The 15,541-nt window shown below is 39.9% G+C and overlaps 1 protein-coding gene across 4 annotated transcripts in view; it reads left to right on the forward strand.

The window, feature by feature from the left end:
• The window catches only part of JADE3 (jade family PHD finger 3), a 151,722-nt gene that overhangs the window by 39,193 nt on the left and 96,988 nt on the right, over nt 1-15,541 (forward strand). The window lies entirely within an intron of this gene.

Raw genomic sequence — 15,541 nt, forward strand, 5'->3', positions numbered from 1 at the left:
TCTGAGATGTTAGCATTAGTTTGGTCTTCTCCCTGCCCAAACATTCTGCCATGTACCACCTTGTGCCCACTTCAGGCCTAAGTGGTTGACCTAACTATCCAGTGTTGCTATTTCATAGAAGTTGACTCTCATTCTTCCCAAACCTTCATCTACTTTTGTATCCTATTCCAAGGATTGTTATCCTCCTTTTTCTAGTTTCTTGAGGCGGAGCTTTGATTACTGACTTGAGACTCTTCTTTCCTAATGTAAGTATTTAGTACTGTAAATTTCCCTCTCAGCACTGCTTTAAGCTGTGCCCCACATATTTTGATATGTTGTATGTATTTTCATTTTCATTCAGTTCAGTGTACTTTAAAATTTTCCCTTGAGATTTCCTCTTTGGCCCATGGCTTATTTAGAAGTATGTTATTTAGTTTCCAAGTGTTTATAGAGATTTTCCTGTTGTCTTTCTGCTGCTGATTTCTGCTTTGATACCATTGTGGTCAGAGAATGCACTCCATATGACTTCAATCTTACTAAATTTGTTTAAGCTTGTTTCATGGCCCAAGATACGGTCTGTCTTGGTATATTTTTTGTGGGTGCTTGAAAAAAATGTAATCTGCTGTTGTTGGATGCAGTGTTCTACAGGTGTCAGTTAAATCGTATTGGTTGATTGTGTTTGTTGAGTTCTTCTATCAATATGTCCTTGCTGATTTTCTGTCTACTAGTTCTATCAATTGTTGAGAGAAGAATGTTGAAATCTCCAACTATGACTGTGGATTTATCTATTTCTCCTTTCAGATCAGTTAGTTTTTGTTTCACATATTTTGCAGCTCCATTTTTTTAGTGCATACATATTTAGGATTGCTATGTCTTGGTAGATTGATCCTTCTATCATTATTTAATGTTCTTCTCCATCTGGTGATTATCTTTTTATTGATATTAATATAGCCACACTGCTTTCTTTTGAGTAATATTTATATCTTATATCCTTCTCCATTTTTTTCCACTTTCAACCTTTCCTTATATTTGAAGTGAGTTGTGGCAGACAACATATAGATGGATCATGTTTTTTAACCCACTCTGCCAATCTCTCTCTGTCTTTTAATTGGTTTATTTAGACCATTTATATTTGCTGGTTATTCAGAGATCAATAAAATGTCTATCCATAGAATATGTTTTCTAGATTCATGTCTGGCTTCTTCGTGAGTGACTGTTTAAATACATGATATAATGAAAAGCTCACTAGGTGAAGAGCCAGATGTCCTCGGGCATAGGCCTTCCTTTGCCATACAGCAGTTCTGTGACCTTGGACAAATGATACTACACAGTTCCATCTAAAAATGCTCACTGAGTTTCTGTTGAGCACCAAGTACTGGGTTACGTACTAGAAACACAAAGACAAGACATGACACACTCTTTGCCTTCCCAGAATTTAGAGTCCACTGGGAGACATGTACAAATGATCAGATAATTACAGGGGATGACTATTATGGTAGAGGTTAGTATGGGCATTTTACCCAGCTTGGTAGTGGAAGGGGGGTTAGGTAAGGCTTCCAAGAGAGGTGATGACTGTGCTGAATTTTTTTTTTTTTTTTTTTTTTTTTTTTTTTGCGGTACGCGGGCCTCTCACTGTTGTGGCCTCTCCCGCTGCGGAGCACAGGCTCCGGACGCGCAGGCTCAGCAACCATGGCTCATGGGCCCAGCCGCTCTGCGGCATGTGGGATCTTCCCGGACCGGGGCACAAACCCGTGTCCCCTGCATCGGCAGGCGGACTCTCAACCACTGCGCCACCAGGGAAGCCCCTGTGCTGAATTTTAAATGACCAATAGAGATTGACAAGGTAAAAGGGAGCAGAGGAAGAAAATTTAGAACATTTCTGAGTTTTTGTTTCCTTGTGTTCAAGGAGAGATTGGCAGTCCAATCAAAAAAAAATTCAGCCTCTCACCCCCAGAACACATATTTAATATTGTATAATCTAGATATCCTCAGGCCTTGGTATCCTATGGCTCTATTTATACCCAAATGTATGGTTCTTGGTTCTCTTGGCTCCTACTGGACTTTCAGGCTCCAGCAAAGTATTCGTGCTTAGGTCTATAAGTCATCATGGGGTATCTCACATGTCTTCATAAATCAATATCAATTAAAGTCACTCTTCTCCTGTGCAAAGTATTTATACACATATGCTTAGGGTAGGTGGTAGGGAAAGGCACAAATCATAGGCTTCAAAGGACTATTAAATTTATACTTTATTTGTCACATTTCTAATTCCTGTATTCATCCTAATGGTGTCTTCGTATATAAGTAAGTTTTATAGTATTTGTCTTTCTCTTCCTAAACCAGGTTCATATTTATTAGTAAGGATTAAATAAAATTTTCTAAAATAAATTTATTTATTTTTGGCTGTGTTGGGTCTTCGTGGCTGTGCGCGGGCTTTCTCTAGTTACAATGAGCGGGAGCTACTCTTTGTTGCAGTGCGCGGGCTTCTCATTGCGGTAGCTTCTCTTGTTGCGGAGCACGGGCTCTAGGCACGCGGGCTTCAGTAGTTGTGGCACACAGGCTCAGTAGTTGTAGCTCATGGGCTCTAGAGTACAGGCTCTGTAGTTGTGGCGCACGGGCTTAGTTGCTCCGTGGCATGTGGGATTTTCCCAGACCTGGAATCGAACCCGTGTCCCCTGCATTGGCAGGCGGATTCTTAACCACTGCACCACCAGGGAAGTCCCTAAATAAAATTTTTTTAAAGTCCTTTAACCAGCTTAATCATTCTTATTCCCTTTTTGAGAATCCCTTTTCCATTGTCTATAGTTTTTCTAATAATTGGCTGGATACACAGTGGTACAGAATACAGGAGCTACTGGGTAACCTCCTCATGGTGTTCACCAGTGGCCATGCCTTTTACAAGAGTATCTGGCTTGGGAAAACATGGAGAATAATAAAGAGTTGGAAAGCAAGACTTTAGAGTAGCAGGTAAAGGATTATGATTATTGACTCTGCAAAAGAAAAGATTGAAGGTACTCCTTCAGTACTTGGGGCATTTTAAACAAAATTTGGTAGCGGCCAGTTATAATATGAGTACTAAAAATAATATAAGGACTTTATTGCTATGATGGGTTTAGGAAAAGAAGGAAGTATTTCTAACAACTGTTGAGATGGATTCCAAGGGGATATAGTAGAATTTCCTAGTTGGGCCTGAGAGAAAAATTTCATAGTCTCCCTTTTAGGGCTTCAGGTAAATGTAGAGGGACTTAAGAGGCAGTGGGCAGGATTGGGAAGGGGGCATTCTTACATCATCACCCGGCCTTCCCTTGGAAGTAGCATGAACTAGTGGGAAGGTACGTTTTGGGAAATCAGTCTATGGGTTAAAATCTCAGCTCTCTAATCCCTCACTGAGGCTCTTTTGTATAAATGGATAATATCATGTGATAGGTATGATTACATGAATTAAAGTATGTGAAGCATCTACCACAGCAAAGGGTACCCTCATGAGTATAGTCCCCCATGCCGTTCTTTATAGTCTGTCCCTAGCTGGGCTCCCCAAACTCACCATTCATCAGTCTCTTATACCACTCTAGTCTACAGAGTGAATAGTCTAGTCTATTCAGAATTACTTAATTTTTGTCTGTTAGCTTGTTCATTTTATTTTGTTTTAAGCATGTTGTGCCCTTCCGTGCTATCATGTGTGTTATGCCCTTCACCTTGGAGAATTCACCTTCGTCCAGGGCTGGCCTTCCACTTGGTGGACTCCGAACCCCAATAAGGATGGACCCCTACTTAGGGATTGAGTTAAGGTCACCTAGCTCTTGAGATCTGACCTGCATAAACCAAGATGGCAATTTATTGATATATAGTGGAAATTCAACTGATTACATTTTCGTACGTAGTCACCTCACACCAGATTGCAAGAGCCAATTGTGCACATCACTGTCAAATTCCATGGCAAGTGACATCATCTCAATAGCTCGAAATTGACCATGGTGAGAGTATCTACATTTCAGAAAACAGTAAACTACAAATCAGAACTTTCCCCCACCCTGTAGAGCCTGTTGTTAAACATTTATCAGCATACCACTGATACTATCTCTCTGTCTCTTTGGGTGAGTTGTGTGGGAAGCCAAGCCATCTTCATAAGACTACTACATCATAAATGTGGACTTGGACCTGGGACTTTAGTGATGTGATTCTCATATTTGATGTTATCAGCATGAGACCTCTTCTCAGTCCTTTTCTGGAACTGTGGTGTTTCTGTTTTTCAGCCCAGAGGGGTGGATACTTGGACATGAGCTCCAACTTCTCTGGGCCATGCTTAGATGGTAACTTCTGACTGTGTGACGTTCCTTTTTTCAATCCTTTGGACTGATCCAACTTTTATTCTCATAGTCTTTTTCCATCCTAAGTAGAATATAAAATATAATTGTTTGTTTTTACTAAATTGTAGTCATATTTCAATCCTGCTTCCCTGAAATGAAGTCAAACTCACTTTTTTTTGCATCCATGCCACTCCCAAATTAATTTGTTGGGAATTTTAGGTGTTGATGAGCTTTTGGTCCCCTGTATAGGCAGTATGAGGGTTTGCCCCCATAAGTGTTCAGTCACATCCAAATGTGGGTTTCACTAGTCATTTCTCAGAGTAAGCACCTGCATTTTGCAGTTCTGAGTTCTTGAGAGGTCCCATACTGAGAGATGCCATGTTGTTTGGTTGGTCCACATCCTGATAATGTGTCACTTCCAACATGGAGTCTCCACACCCTCTCTGGATAGATTTAGTCACTATCCTTCCATGCTCCTAGGAAATATGGAGCCTTCCCTTTTTCTGTTACAAAACCTATCACCCTGGGTTCTGGTAATTTGTTTTTCCTCTCCTTATCACTCCACCAGAGCCCTGAGCTCGAAATTACAGGCCTTGCAGTTTTCTGTCCCTGTATCTGCAGTATTGAGCATGGTGTCAGGCCTGTAGTATCTTGCACATAAATTTGGAGTGTGGGTAAATTAATGAATAACATTCTGTGGAATTAAAGGGAATGTGAAAGTTAAGTTAGCCTGTGGGAGTTTTTAATAAGCTCCGTAAGTCCAAATTTTACACTGTGAGTTAAGAATCAATTCCTGGACAGCCTTTTTGCCTCCTTTATAATATTTTTCAACTCCAGTAATTGCTAAAGTATGTGAAAGTGCCTTTGGGAAGATTCCCTATACAGGAAGGAGCACGTAAAGGAATGTCACTCTTGGGTCTACAGCTTTGTCCTGGAATTATGTGGGCAAATGAACTAATCCTACTATTTAAAGGAAGGTTTCCCTTCTGTAGATAGACAGGGGCTGGCTTCTTTGATGCTGATTCATGAAATTCTGCCTGTTTAAAGTATGCCTGTGTTCTCCCTGCAGTTATTTTGTGGGCTCACTTTACTCACCGCAATTTTGACTTTATGTGTTGCTAGTCACTGCCAATGAAGATTCAGGTTATTGATAGTTAGGCAGACAGGAGTTCAGAGAAAGAGAAGTGTATATGCTAAAGAAGGATAAAGGGGGCAAAGGGGGTGGTGTTGGTAGTGAGCAAAGAGAGAAAACCTTAATTATACGTACATATAGCATAAGGGACAGTCTAAAATATAGGTGGAAGTAGAATGTACCTGAAGAAAAAGTGAACAGGTCATAAGTGCACAACTCTATTAATAATCTCAAAGTGAACACATCCATTTAACCAGTGCCCAGCTCAAGAAAAAGAACATCACCAGCACCTCAGAGGCCCCCTTCCTGTTTCCTGGCAATGACTTACTTACCCCTTCCCTCTACCCTAGAGGTTAGGTTACCAAGTTACTGCTATCCTGAACTCCATCACTATAGATTAATGCTGTTTTTTCACTTTGCATAGATGGAGAATATATATATCATACAGTTTTTAAAAATCTGTTATACTGTGATGAGCATGTCTCATCTGAACATTCTCACACATGTCTTTTGAGGAACAAATGTGTGCATTTCTGTTGGATATATAACTAAGAGTGAGGTAATAGCGTACGCATATGTTAAGCTTTAGTAGAGGTTGTCAAACAGCTTTCCAAAGCGTTTATACTAATTTACGTTCTTGCCAGCAGTATACAGAAGGTACCATTTGTTCACATCTTTGACATCACTTGTATTGTTAATATTTTGAATTGTAGCCATTCTAATGGATAGTAGTGGTATCTCATTGTGGCTTTATTTCGTTTTTAATTGAGATATAATTTGCATACAATAAAATGCAAAGATTTTGAGAGTACAGTTTGAGTCTTTTTAGAAAAATTAATAAATTTATTTATTTATTTATGGCAGTGTTGGGTCTTTGTTGCTGCTGCAAGCGTAGTTGCAGTGAGCGGGGGCTACTCTTCGTTGCGGTGTGTGGGCTTCTCATTGTGGTGGCTTCTCTTGTTGCGGAGCACAGATTCTAGGTGCACGGGCTCAGTAGTTGTGGCTCGCAGGCTCTAGAGCTCAGGCTCAGTAGTTGTGGCTCACGGGCTTAGTTGCTCGGCGGCATGTGGGAATCTTTGCGGACCAGGGATCAAACCCGTGTCCCCTGCATTGGCAGGAGGATTCTTAACCACTGCGCCACCAGGGAAGTCCTACAGTTTGAGTCTTGACAAATGTATATACCCATGTAACTCACACCCCAGCAAGATATAGATGATTTTCTGTCACCCCATAAAGTACCTTTTCATTTGATCCTCTCCAACCAGAGGCAACCATGATTCCAATTTCTGTCACCATAGATTAGTTTTGCCTGCTATTGAACTTTATGTAAATAAAATCATACAGTGTGTAAGCTCGTGTTTGGCTTGTTTTTGGCTTATTTTGTTCAACATAATGTTTTTGAGATTTCATCCATGATGTTGTATGTATCAGTAGTATATCCTGTTTCATTGCTGAGTATTTCATTGTATGAATGTACCAAAATTTGTTTATTTGTTCTCCTGTTGATGGACATTTTGGGTTTTTTTTTTTGAAGTCTTACTGTGGTTTTTAATTTTTACTTCCCTGATGCCTAATACTATGGAACATCTTTTCATAATTTATTGCCATTTGATATTCTCTTGTGAAGAGCCTGTTCAAGACTGTCGCCATTTTTCTTTTGAGTTGTTTGTCTTATTAATTTATTGGAGTTCATTATGTAGCCTGGATATGAGTCCATTCTAGTCTGAGAGAGTCTTTTCACTCTCTTAAGAGTATCCTTGTTACACATTTATACAGGAATGTTCATAGCAGCTTTATTTGCAATAACCAAAAACTGGAAACAACCCAAATGTCCTTCAGTAGGTGAATGGTTAAACAAACTGTGGTACATCCATATAATGGAATAAAAGGAATGAACATGGAACAACTTGGATGGATCTCAGGAGCATTATGCTGAATGTAAAAAAGTAAGTTTATATACTGAATAATTTTTTTGATATAGCATTCTTAAAATGACAACTTTATTGAGGTATAATTTCCATACCACAGAGTTCACATGTTTCAAACATACAGTTTAATGCTTTTTAGTAAATGTACCAAGTTATGTAACCATATCCATAATCCAGTTTTAGAATATTTCCATCACTCCAATAAAAATTTTTGTGCCCATTTGCCATCAGTCAGTTCCCCTCCCCTGAGCCCTAGGCAACCACTAATCTACTTTCTGTCTCTATAGGTTTGCCTTTTGTGGACATTTTGTATAAAAGGAATCATACACTGTATGCTCTTTTGTGTCTGTTTTCTTTCATGTAGCATAATGCTTTTGAGGTTCATCCATGGATATGCCATGTATCAGTAATTTATTCCTTTTTATTGTTGAATAGTATTACATTATATGGATATACCACATTATGATTATCTATTCTCTGTGCGTGGACATTTGGGGTGTTTCCAGGTTCTCACGAATAATGCTGCTGTGGACATTTATGTACTTGTCCTTGTGTAGGCATATGTTTTCATTTCTCTTGGGTAGATTCCTAGGAGTAGAATTGCTGAGTTGTGTGGTTAATTTATGCTTAACTTCTTAAAGAAACTGCCAAACTGTTTTCCAAGGTGGCTGAACCAAGTTATAGTCCCGCCAGTTCCTGGAGAATGTTCCATATTCACTTGAAAAGCATGTTTATTTTGCTCATCTTGGGAAGAGTGTTTTGTAAATGCCAACTAGGTCAATTTTTTGGTAGTGTTGTGTGAGTTTTCTATATTCTTGCTTGATTTTCTTTCTAGTTGTTCTGTTACCAAGAATGGGATGTTGAACTCTCTATTAGTGTTGAATTGTCTGTTTCTTCAGTTCTTTGTCTTTAGTTTTCAGCAGTTTGACTATGATGTGTCTGGGTGTGGATTTCTTTGTATTATGTTTGGTATTCTCTCAGCTTCTTGGCAATTTTCATCTGTTTTTTCTTCAAATGTTTTTCGGCATCACACTCTTTTTCTTCCCTGTATTGGATTCCAGTTACACAAATATTAGATCGTTTATTATCATACAGGTCCTTGACACTTTGGTTCTCCCCCCGAATCTTTTTTCTTTCTGTTATTTAAATTGGCTAGTTCGTTTGTCTATTTTCAGTTTCAGTGCCTCCTCCATTCTGCTATTGTGTTCTTTCAGTGAATTTTTTATTTCAGTTATTTTATTTTCCAGTTCTAAAGTTTTAACTTGGTTATCCTTTATATCTTCTCTTTACTTTGCCAATAACTTTCTATTTAAATTTATTTCAAGAGTGTTCAAGTTTGGTGATTGCTCATTTGAGCATTTTTGTAATAGCTGCTTTAACCTACTTGTTAGATAATTTCAACATTTGTGTCATCTCACTGTTGGCATCTGTTGATTGTCTTTTCCCATGTGAGTTGGCATTTTTATTTTTTATATACCGAGCGACTTTGGATTTTATCCTGGACATTTTGAGTATTATGTTGTTAGACTCTGGATCTTGTTTCAATCTAGTGGAGAATGTTGATTATTTGTTTAGCAGTCAGTTGACCTGGTTAAGTTCATACTGCAAGTTCCAGCTCACCTTCTGTAGTGGGCTGTAGTTCCAATATGAGTTCAGTATTCAATGCCTTTGCAGTGCTATTCAGATCTGTCCCATGTGTGATGACCACTGGTCAGGTCTGAGACCTGAGTGTCTCTTAGCTCAGTTCTCAAAGTGTTTGACATGCTAATTAGGATCAAATCCACACATGCCCAGATGGAGGGTGATCACAGTTGTTCATAAGCAGCTTTATGGGTTTGCTTTCCTGAGGTCTTCCCTCTTCGCTATTACCATGGTATTTTATGGTTTTCTAGAGCTTTCCTTTTCGGTCCTCCAGTCAGAAACCACCCGCTTTCATGATGCACTGCCTCTGGGGCATAAGGGACAGGGAGACAGAGAGAGAAAGAAAGTAAGAAAAAACAGTGGGATTTGGCTTTGCCCTTTTGGAGCTTGCTATAGTTCCACCGAATGGAATGGTATGTTCCTTTCCCTCGAGAGTTTTAACTCCTACAGTCAAGTCTCCCTCTGCCAGTCAGTTTCGTTGCTGTTGCCACAGCCTCCACCATGGGATTTTCTGGACATGAGAGAAGGGAGAAAAAGGAGAGAAAACCCCAGGGGATTTCCCCCCAGTCTCTCTTGAGTTTTAGTAGTTCCCTTTTCCAAAAAAAGCACCTTGAGCCAGAACATGTGCTCTAAACACAGTGCTCACTTTCACGTTTTGTTGTGTTTTCAGGCCAGAGAATACGGGAGGAAGAAAAGTAGTAAAGTCACCACCAGTTCAGTTGTACTAGGCACCCTGATATTCTTCCCTGATTCATCTGCTGATAATATACTTTAAAGAGTTCTCTAATAGCTACCCAGGCATTCTGTACAGATTTTATAGTTGCTTCCGGTGGACATAAAGGTGGATGTGTTGATTCCATCTTACCTGCAACCAGAAGTCTTAACTGATATTTTAAATGATGTTTTGGATTGGCTTCCTCAACTCCCCAACATATTTATATCTCTGAAATAGTTTCAAAGATGCAGTGTTTGGTGTTGTTAAGTGGACAAAAGTTCCTAAGTATAAGCAGAGGAGCTGCAGTATTGGCAGAATAATGACCTCCTGAAAAACAAAGCCACTTTTCTGAAGGCATACATGGTAATCTTATCCGGAAGCACAGTTCTTTGTCCTCATGCAGCATATCATTGACCTCCTTGTTTTCCTTGGCCCTGCCTCTTTGTCACATTCTCTTACTTCTGTCCTGCTGTTTTTCAGTAACCTTTGCTCCTCAGGACTTCATTCATCAACTCCTTTCTCCTCCTCCTCCCTCCCGTTTGTCTCTGGTTTACCCTACACTCTCTTCTTCCCAACATTACATTCTTGCGTTTTATCACCAGACTCTGTCTTCCAAGGATAAATACACTGCTCTGTGATGTCTTAGGATGTAAGTGCTTGCACTTGAAGGGTGGAGAAGCTAGGCTGGGGAGGTGGGGGGTGAGTAATCAGCTTTTGCTTATAGATTAGGGCCAGACCAGAGTCCCTGCAAGGCATTGTAGTGGTCTAGCCAGCCGCTCTTCCAGCATATTAAGGCTTTCTCTCTCATCAGTATTTCTGGTGATAGTGGGGCCTGGCCATGTGAAGCTCCAGCACAGCCAGGAATATCGGTCTAGAAAGAAGGTAGTATTCAAGCCACACTAACCTCATTAACTTGAGAATATATCAGGGCCTTCTGAGCTGTTTTGTTTTGTTGTTAATTGTGAAATTTAATAGGAAGAAACTATTAAATAACAGTTACTTTTATGCAAGTATTTCCTATTCTTAGTTACGGTGGTACAGAATCACTGCCAGAAGGAAATCCTAAAAGGGCAAAAACACATGGACAAAGCACAAGTTTTTATGTTGCAGCATGCTTTCAGTATTTTTATGGTGGAAACATAACGTTCCTTAAAAACCACAGTGGGCTTCCCAGGTGTCTCTTCAGATCCATCAGTTTCCAGGCATGCAAAAGCTGCTCAACTCATAACCTTCTGGGCATATATTAACTATGTATAGATAAAATTTGTAGGTATTCAAAAGATATGGTACCTTTTGGAAAGAAAATCCTCAGGTACAGCATATTGTCTCATTTACTCCCACTAAAATTCATTATCTTCTTGTCTGGGAGCAGGGCAGCAGCAGGGAGCTCCCTGAGTTCTGACCCACTGTTTTTATGCCAGACTGGCCCTCCTCACACAAGGACAGGTCAATGATAGTCTTTTCCACTGCTAAGATTTTTATTTTTTCAGGTCAGTGATACTCTTTTCCACTGATAAGATTTTTATTTTTTCTTTTGACAGTAGCCAAAGCAACTAGTTGTAAAGAAAACACACTCATTATTCTTACTCTTTCATTTTACACAGCAATACTCATTTCAGTGGTATGTTTCTGTGGAGATCTCTTTAGCTATCAGAGCAATTTGACTTTGGTACTGGAAAAACTTAAGTCACAGAAACAGTGATTAAACAGGCAACAGTTCTACAAATAATACTGATTTAATTATGTACATAAGGTCAACCAAGGCATGAGAATTAAAGTGAGATTTATTTAAGGCCAGTATACTGTAAACACCACTCCCCCCAATCCTGTGACTATAATAACTTTCAGGCCCAATTAAGTGAATTATTCCTCATTGATTGTGAAATATTCCCAGGTAAAACCATTAAAGGCTGTGTTGATTTCGGATTGTTGCATTATTTCTTAAAGCTTGTCTTGGCATAACTGCTGCATTTTCCAGAGTCTGTGAGCTCTAAACTGTGAGGTGCTGGCCTAACTTTGATGGAACCTGAGAATTGGAAGGACCTTGGGGATCACCAAGTCCAGGTACCTTCCCAGTGCAACAATCCTCTCCACAATATTCTGTCAGACAGGCAGTTGTCTGACTCTTTACCACTTTTACCCCCAAAGAATATATATTTTTCCTCCATACATTTTTGATGCTACTCACTCATCTTTCCATGATAGGTCATTCTTTATTCCCAAGCCAAGATCTGCCTTCTAGGGTCTCTCACCATTGTTCCCAGCTCCTCCATTACCACACAGAGCAAATCTCCTTTGTCCAAAATAGTTAAAGCCGTCTATTTTCGTACTTCCCCTTTTTCGCATCTGTGATCTTCTCAGGCTAAAAAAATTCCTGGTTCTTTCAACAGCTTAATTCAAGGCTTTTTAATGCAGTGGAAAATTCAAAGAATAATATAATGAACACTCATATTCTCCACCAGCCAGAATTATCAACAATTAAGATTTTGTCATATTTTTCTTTTTCTTAAATAGAGAAATTAAAACATTACAGAAATGATTATTTCCCCTTTGATCACCCCTTCTAGTGTCCACCTCCTCCCTCGCAGTGTCATGCATATATAGGTGTGTATAAACAACATATAGATTTGTTTTAATTTACACAAATGGTGTTATTATGGGTGTGTCTATATGTTTTGTCCATACAGCAAATGTCTTAGATCTTTTCATATGTTTTGTATTAATCTTTCCATACTATGTATTGTATTAGTCATTATATGTATGACATAAGATATTTTGGCTGTCTGCCATCTGGGCATATGGTTGGATTGTAGTTCTGCCTCTTCTGAAGTTAGGTGTGGCCGTGTGATTTGCTTTGGTCAATGAAATGTCAGCAAAAGTAACGGGTGCACTTCCAAATGGAAGTTTTAAGAGCCAGTATGAGATTTACCACATTTAATTCCCCTGGCAGATAGAGATGAGGTCTCTCTGTCAGCCTGGGTCTGAGAATAACTACTTGAACTTCCCTGCCAACTCACTTTTTAAGCATGTAGCATATGAATAAATAGACTTTGCTTGTATTAAGCCACTCGGATTTTAGGTTCCTTTTGTTAATTTGCAAACTTAGCCCATCCTGATTTATAAGTAGACCTACATCATTGTTTTTAGTGGCTGCAAAGTATCCCCGAGTGTGAGTAGACCTTATTCTGTGTAGCCATTCTCCTACTGACAGAAGAAGCTTAAGGACTTCCTGAATTTTGCTGTTATAAACAATTCTCTGTTGGTAATTGTATAAATTTGTGAGAGTTTCTCCAGGATGTGTATCTAGAAGTAGGATTGTTTGGGTCACAGTGTACGGATATTTTCAGTTTTACAGGATTCTGTCTTTGCTATCTAAAGTGGCTATATCAATTTACATTCTCACTCTTTCAACTGTCATTTGTGTGACATGATTCCCAAACTTTTTACTAACCTTGATTCCCATCTTTGGATTCACTTTTGTCAGTCATTGTTTCTCTGTGATACTCAGACTGGAACTTGGTTGTCCTGTTGTTGTCCAACTGAGGTAGATGATATATTTCCAAATGTAGCCCAGGCTGAGTAGCTGCATCACCCTGGGGTATTTGCTGGCATAGAAGACTGAACATCTATCATCCTGTATTTAGGAGTTTTTTAAATTGCAGTGGCTTTACATATGTTCTAGTTAAATTTCTTCCTATTTTTGCTTATCATATTAGCTTTTGAATTCTCCCCTTTACTCTAATATCACCCTTCCTAGGTCAGTAATCCTAGGTTCATCTACATTACTGATCAAAATTTTGATCAGCACAGGGCCAAGGGCATAGCTCTGTGTCCCACCATGAGACACCTTTCAGGTTTACTTGTCTTCAGGATTCTTCATCTTATCAAGCGGAAAATCCTGGTGGCCTTCGTCAGCTGCACCACATATACTCTACCTATAAAGAATTATCCCAATAAATGAATTGAGTGACTGGAACAGAAAGGAGTCTGGGGTAAGTTGGGCATGTAATAATTTTAGAGAGCCTATCCTGGCAGTTAGTGATTATCAAGTGCTTATCCAACCAGTGCTTTATTAATCTGATCTAGAATTTAGTTTGGAGTGAGATTTCAAGCTTTTTATTAGTAATGATTATGCTCCACCCCTTTGAAAATAAGGGAGATTTTTTGGCTCTCTCCAGTCTGTTGGGAGGTCTGGTTTCTGTGAGTTTTCATAGATGAAAGGAAGTGATTCTGCTGTCATAGCTGCAAATAGTCTTTTATTCCTGGGGAGAGGAACAAGGTGGTTTTTAGGATTATGAGCAGCCAGGATGCTTGTGCTCTACTCCCCAGTCAGTGTCTTTTCTTCCTGCACCAGAACCAAACCTGTTCATAGTTCTAGGAATTATAAGGATTCCCTAGGCCAGTAGCTCAGGTCATTACAAGTTAGACTTGTTGATGGTCTTTCTCTTGTTCTTTGGGACCAACTACATGTCTAATTCCTGTTACCATTTTTGTATTAGGATTCTTAGTTACATGTGTCAGGATCCCAACTCAGATTAGCCTAAGAAACAAAAAGAAAGTTTACTGGTAAATGAATAGCCCCATGGACTGCTGCCTTTAGGAATGGCTGCATCCTCTCACTCATCACATCCCTGATTCTCCTTCCCTCACCTTTGCTTTCCTCTGAGTTAGTTTCGCTCACTCTCAGGCATGCTATCTGCAGCAGATGCAGTGCTTCTTTTCCAATACTTCTGTCAGAACCTTTGGATGACTTGTTGATTTAGCCTGGTTCATATACCTTAGCCCCAGGAGGTGTGTATGTGTTAGGAAGTAGGGCAGAGATTGCCCTCAACCTGACTACATGGACTGAGAGTGAGCCCTCATTCACTCCTCTTTCATGTATTTGCCGAGTGCCCACTATATGATAGGCACCATATTAGGCTCAGGGGTTGTTATTACACTGAACAACATAGTCGTATTGATATAACATAATCAATATATATATTGATCAAGATATAATCTGCCTTCTTGAAGTGTATAAGCGTTTAAAAAATGGACTTTAATGTGCTCACAATAATAAAGGAGAAGTTACTGGTGCTGGAAAGCAAATGACAGGGGTTCTGACCTACTCTGGGGCAGGTTAGGGAAGCCTGCCCTAAGGAAGTGTTTTTTGGATTGAAATCTGACATGAGTATGAGTTAGCTATGTGAAGTAGGTAGGAAGGTTGATGACAAGCAATTGGGGGAGGGAGGTAGAATGTACAGAGCCTTGGAGGTAGAAGGGGGCATATTCCAGGCACTGAAAGAAGGCCAGTATGGTTAGATCACAGAGACTGAAGGAGCAGAGAGGCACATGTGGGGCTGGAGAAGTAGGTTGGTACCACTTGAGCAATGCCTCATGGCTTGGCAAGAGGTTTGGAAGCCATACAAATAGCCCTAGTCTATGTGGGTAACTCACTTCCTAAAAACTTCTTAGTCTAGTTAATTAACTAGGCAAGATCACCCACCTGGTTGGAATTTAAATCTAGGAGCACCACAATATCTGTCACATGTCCAGACCTGGCTCAGGCATTGCCTCTCCCAGGAAGCAATCCTTCCTGCCAATGGGAGAGGGTAGGTGCCCCTCCATTCCTACTCCCTTAGTACCCTGCTCAGAGAACTCTCATGGTTTTATTTACCCCATCCAAGCCTGGGCAAGACATGTTGGTGCCCAGCCAGACTAATGATTGGCATCTGTGCAAAAAAGTGTTGTCATAGCAGGCCTGTCTTTGAAAGGTCCCTTGGCTGGCATCTGGAACTTGACTTTCAGGGGGATTCCCACCATTCCCAGAACTGATAAGGGTGGCTCAATGTGCCTGAAC

Source organism: Stenella coeruleoalba (genome assembly GCF_951394435.1).
Source record: "Stenella coeruleoalba genome assembly, chromosome: X".
Lineage (NCBI taxonomy): Eukaryota > Metazoa > Chordata > Mammalia > Artiodactyla > Delphinidae > Stenella > Stenella coeruleoalba.